Source organism: Mytilus edulis, chromosome 13, assembly GCF_963676685.1.
Source record: "Mytilus edulis chromosome 13, xbMytEdul2.2, whole genome shotgun sequence".
Taxonomy (NCBI): domain Eukaryota; kingdom Metazoa; phylum Mollusca; class Bivalvia; order Mytilida; family Mytilidae; genus Mytilus; species Mytilus edulis.
This window is the reverse complement of record NC_092356.1, coordinates 51,524,647-51,531,427: the sequence shown is the minus strand read 5'-3', so window position 1 is coordinate 51,531,427 and position 6,781 is coordinate 51,524,647.

The following is a 6,781-nucleotide window of genomic DNA, read 5'->3' as shown; positions in this document are numbered from 1 at the left end:
TAAGAAAATGCACATTATACATGGAGGTTCAGATCAGGTTTGAATTGAAAACTAGAATGCAGTTCTATTTACCCAGCATATTATCAGTTTTATGATTACAAATATGCATTGTGACTATTAAATCACCAAAGAACAAACAAATCATCATAAATGTTTACAATTCTCAATTTTTTAGCTTAAATTTTCCCTTGGGATAGTATCAAATTATATTTTTGAGATTTTATTTAATGAATAAAAATGAAAAAAAATTAACAATAACAAACTGTATTGACTGTACACTGTATTTTATCTGTATATAATTAATTGTTTCCTTATGTTTTAAGGTGTACATAGTTGCTAAAACTGTACCCTTTGGGTAGTGCTCCACAATTAATGGAGGAATATACAAGAAACTGAACTGAACTGAACTGATTGACTTGACTTCCCTTTAGGAATTGTTTTGTTGTTAAAAGTATAAAGTTAATCACAGTAAAGAGTTCACAGCTAGCTAAAAATAGTCCTTATTGTAAAATTGAAATTGTTTTTTTGTATACCATTTATTCATTATCTATGAAAATGGCAAAATATGTATTATTGATTGATTTTAATTTTTGTATAAAATTCATATATTGTGCAATATTTTGTGTATTTGAGGAAGTATTTTTACAATATTTCATATTTTATTTCCATCACTTTCTTGCAATTGCATTCTGGGTAAAAGTTATAAACAACTAGTCATTTCTGTATTTAAAATTTAAAAACTGTTGAAGGAACAAAATGTATTTAACTGAAAATTAGCATAAATTCATTTACAATTGAAGTCTTTTAACAAATATGTTTTTTTTGAGTATCGATAATATTAGGGGAATAGATCTCATGCTGTCCTGTGCGTCCATGTGTTTTGAGGAGAGGTAGACTTGTATGTTATCTACAGCTAATAAAGGAACATAGTCTCCCTTATTCTGTTAAGATATTTACATTTTACCTAATAATTATTAGCTCACCTGGCCCAAAGGGCCAAGTGAGCTTTTCTCACCACTTGGCGTCCGTCGTCCGTCGTCGTCCGTCGTCGTCGTCGTCGTTAACAATTTACATTTTGAACTTCTTCTAGAGAACCACTGAATGGAATGGAACCAAACATGGCATGAATGTTCCTTATGAGGTGCTGACCAAGTGTTGTTACTTTGTAGCCGATCCATCATCCAAGATGGCCGCCAGCGGGGGACTTAGTTTAACATAGGACCCTATGGGAAATGCATACAAATGACTTCTTTTAGAGAACCACTGAATGGAATGAAACCAAACATGGCATGAATGTTCCTTATGAGGTACTGACCAAGTGTTGTTACTTTGTTGCCGATCCATCATCCAAGATGGCTGCTAGCCGGGGACTTAGTTTAACATAGGACCCTATGGGAAATGCATACAAATGACTTCCTCTAGAGAACCACTGAATGGAATGAAACCAAACATGGCATGAATGTTCCTTATGAGGTACTGACCAAGTGTTGTTACTTTGTTGCCGATCCATCATCCAAGATGGCTGCTAGCCGGGGACTTAGTTTAACATAGGACCCTATGGGAAATGCATACAAATGACTTCTTTTAGAGAACCACTGAATGGAATAAAACCAAACATAGCATGAATGTTCCTTATGGGGTGCTGACCAAGTGTTGTTACTTTGTAGCCGATCCATCATCCAAGATGGCCGCCAGCAGGGGACTTAGTTTAACATAGGACCCTATGGGAAATGCATGCAAATGACTTCTTTTAGAGAACCACTGAATTGAATGAAACCAAACATGGCATGAATGTTCCTTATGAGGTGCTGACCAAGTGTTGTTACTTTGTTGCCGATCCATCATCCAAGATGGCCCCCAGCGGGGGACTTAGTTTAACATAGGACCCTATGGGAAATGCATACAAATGACTTCCTCTAGAGAACCACTGAATGGAATGAAACCAAACATGGCATGAATGTTCCTTATGAGGTGCTGACCAAGTGTTGTTACTTTGTTGCCGATCCATCATCCAAGATGGCCGCCAGCCGGGAACTTAGTTTAACATAGGACCCTATGGGAAATGCATACAAATGACTTCTTTTAGAGAACCACTGAATGGAATAAAACCAAACATAGCATGAATGTTCCTTATGGGGTGCTGACCAAGTGTTGTTACTTTGTAGCAGATCCATCATCCAAGATGGCCGCCAGCGGGGGACTTAGTTTAACATAGGACCCTATGGGAAATGCATACAAATGACTTCTTCTAGAGAACCACTAAATGGAATGAAACCAAACATAGCATGAATGTTCCTTATGGGGTGCTGACCAAGTGTTGTTACTTTGTAGCAGATCCATCATCCAAGATGGCCGCCAGCGGGGGACTTAGTTTAACATAGGACCCTATGGGAAATGCATACAAATGACTTCTTCTAGAGAACCACTAAATGGAATGAAACCAAACATAGCATGAATGTTCCTTATGGAGTGCTGACCAAGTGTTGTTACTTTGTAGCCAATCCATCATCCAAGATGGCCGCCAGCGGGGGACTTAGTTTAACATAGGACCCTATGGGAAATGCATACAAATGACTTCTTTTAGAGAACCACTGAATGGAATGAAATCAAACATGGCATGAATGTTCCTAATGTGGTGCTTACCAAATGTTGTTACTTTGTAGCCGATCCATTATCGAAGATGGACGCCAGCGGGGGACTTAGTTTAACATAGGACCCTATGGGAAATGCATACAAATGACTTCTTTTAGAGAACAACTGAATGGAATGAAACCAAACATTGCATGAATGTTCCTTATGCCGTGCTGACCATGTGTTGTTTCTTTGTATCCCATCCATCATCCAAGATGGCCGCCAGCATGGGACTTAGTTTAACATAGGACCCTATGGGAAATGCATACAAATGACTTCTTTTAGAGAACCACTGAATGGAATGAAATCAAACATGGCATAAATGTTCCTAATGTGGTGCTGACCAAGTGTTGTTACTTTGTAGCCGATCCATTATCCAAGATGGCCGCCAGCAGGGACTTAGTTTAACATAGGACCCTATTTGAAATGCATACAAATGACTTCTTTTAGAGAACCACTGAATGGAATAAAACTAAACATTGCATGAATGTTCCTTATGAGGTGCTGACCAAGTGTTGTTACTTTGTAGCAGATCCATCATCCAAGATGGCCACCAGCAGGGGACTTAGTTTAACATAGGACCCTATGGGAAATGCATACAAATGACTTCTTTTAGAGAACCACTGAATGGAATAAAACCAAACATGGCATGAATGTTCCTTATGGGGTGCTGACCAAGTGTTGTTACTTTGTAGCCGATCCGCCATCCAAGATGGCCGCCAGTGGGGGACTTTTGAATGAAATTAAACATGTTCCTTTCCTTATCAATGAGGTTGTGTTGTCACTTTTAGCCAAATTTTATATTTTTTCATATGATTTCAAAAACCCAAGTAGAATCAGGTGAGCGATACAGGCTCTTGAGAGCCTCTAGTTTACTCCTGTTTTAGATTTTGATTTGATTTGATAACTTAGCAATGTTTAAATTAAATATTCTAAATCTATGTTCAGTCATAAGCTAAAGCATTATAAAGATAATAGCAAAATATTTAAATTTGAATAATCCTATCAAAAGATTTCATAAACCTACACATTTATGTTATAAGCCTTTTGTAGTGAGAAATTAGAAGAAAAGTATCTTTTTAGTTTAAAAAAGTCTTGTTCATTGAGATAAATTAGCATTTGTATTAATTGGTCTTAAGGGGGTAGACCTTGGTTCAGGGAGATAACTCTTTAAATCAGTTAAGCGTTTGTAAAAGTCAAGTTCATCAATGTATTTTAAGCATTTACCTGAAACAGATTGAAAATAATCTATGTAACCTAGAAGCTTAGAATATATTTTTGGAAATGGTTGACAAAAACGTACTGATGATTTTAAGAGTTATTTCCCTTGACCTAGGTCTACCTCCTTAAACTCCTTATAATTGTGTGAGTTTCCAATTTTAAAATATAAGACTACACATGCTTCAGTTATTTGTTTTATTTGTGATTTTGTCTTATTGACTTATACCTTGTATCTCTTCTTTTTGATATTTGTGTAGCAATTACATTAGATAGTTATAAAAAGAAAAGTAAATGAAACTTTTTATCTCCCTTTTATAGGTGGGGTATTTTTTTAAGACTAGTCCTGATAGAATATATATTTTTTCCAGAATTTTCAGTAGTATCCATAGTGAAAATAAGTGATAAAAAGGTGCTATATTACAAAATGATGAAATATGTTTTTTTATTTACATAACAGTTGTTTATCTGTTAAGAATAGTATATTTTATGTTTTATATGATTTCAAATTCAACAATAATATATTCTAATTTATTTCTTCTCTTTAAAATAATTATAACAGTGTTATCCCAAGGTCAATCTAGCATCATGGTAATGTGATGCTATATTGCTAGGATATGATGCTGTCTGAAATAAGTTTTCATAGAAGTATGGATATGACGCTATGATTTCTGGAAACAAGATGGTTTTTCACAATTTCCTGTTTACCAGGATGATGTAAGAAATTTCTGAGGAGAACTCTTTAGTAATGAAGTGAATTTTAAAAGATTTTTACAAAGATAACTCTTTCATATTGTTTGTGATTTATTTGTAAGTGTTGTGAATCTTCTTCAGGATAGACTTTCTGTTTCTGTTTCAGTTCTACATTTCTCATTTTCACCTTCATTATCTCTTTATTGCCATTTGAACAACCATATATTAAGACGACAGCTTCAAATCTTCAACTAATAAACATAATTGCACTTTTTAATTTTATTTTATCATGATTTTTCTCTTTGATTTTTCTTTCTTAGATTCAAATAATAAGGATGTGGTTGATATCATGATAATAGTTTATGACCCCAGTACATCTGCCTATACATGTATTAAGTCAGAATCTTTTGCCAAGTAAAACCTTTGGTAACTGGATGATTTAGCACTTGCAGTTTGTTTTTGTGTACAATTATCTATGAGTAAAGCCATAAAATGAATGACCTGTAGATCTGTTTTTGGTATCCTAGTCATGTTAGGTCAGTGTTTTATATTGTTCACCTCAATCTTCCTTTATTCAAATTGTTTGTATGTTGTAATACCTCTACTATAACTCTATTAGAAAGTACAAAATAATTATTCAATATTTGTAAGACTTAAACATATAATTAAGCCACAGGTACCATACCAGAGTTAGTATTCTTACTATGAAAACTAACCCAAGTAAATAAAGAGTATAAGCCATGGCTAAGGTTAATTGTACTTTCACTGATATTTCAGTATGAACTAATAAACTCCCCTTAGCATGCATGTATTGCTTGGGCCAGTTTTCTAATGCATTTCTTATCAATTTTCCATAATTCAAATTATTCCAGATTCAAATAATTCCTTGTTTATAGCATTAGATGTGAAAGCATGTGTTTATCAATGCTATCCAAAAGTTAGAATACACCTCTTCATCCACAAAATTAAAATTTTATTTTGAGTTTTAGATTAACTACCCTGTGTCTAAGGACATTATTAGTAATTATCATATTCTGTTACTTTTAAGATTTGTATTAACTGTATTTTCATGTATGCTATAAACATTACCTATAGTTCATGTTGTTAATAATCATAATTATCATTTCTTCATGTACATGTATAGTCAAATAATGTTATATTTTACAATTACATTTGTGCCAAAATATTTGAGCAGTTGAAGGAAGTAAATGAGGCAATAAATTACAATGATTTGTTTATTTTTATTCACACACACAATACATCAAGCTATGAAGACACATATTCAGTTCATTTCTCACTTCATGTGAAAGCACATATTTCCTTCTTCCTTATACAGAAAAATGTTAATTAGGTTAACTTTTTGTATAGATTTATCAGCTTCAACTGAATTTAGACCAAAGGTTAAAAGAGGTTATTATCCCCGGCTTAGTATATATCTAGGATTTTGATTGGTTAACGCACCTCTTTACAAAACCCATAGCCCCTGGGTGTTGCTATCCCATATCCCCGGACGTTGCTAACCATTATCCCGGGGAACTTCACGCAAGTTTTCCTTAGTTCCATGATTGCTCCTTGTGAAATATTGAATTCTGTAGATTATCCATGATGTTTGTAATTAAATATTTAATTCATTAATGATTTTGTCCTATTATGCCGATCATTTACACTCAATTCATTAAATGCATCACTTAACTGCCACATTTTCAAGGAATTGGACTACTGACCTAGCTATGCAAATTACCTACGTTGACGTCACACCATCTATGGCGTAACGCTCACAACATTGAGCGCCAAATTTGACTCAATCCAGTTTCTCTGTCTCCGTATTAAAAACGTCTTATATTTGACTACCTGTAGGGTTCTACCATAGGTAGTACTCTACACCCCGTAAAAAATATGTAAAATTTCCAAATTTCAATAAAACTTTTTTAGATAATGAAAAAAACGTTCTTTTCGCGTTACAATTTGTACCCGAATTTCCATAAAACTCGCCCGATTCGGACTAAGACCGGGGATAAATTCGTTATCTACGTTCATATCCGTAGATATGGATATTTTAACACCCTTCAGTACCCTGTACACCCTTCGGCTACGCCTCATGGTGTACTGGGGTACTTCAGGGTGTTAAAATATCCATATCTACGGATATGAACGTAAATAACTTATAATATCACCATATTAGAACTAAATAAAACTCAATTCCATTATCTAAATTTTATTTACTATTTCAAGAGGCCAA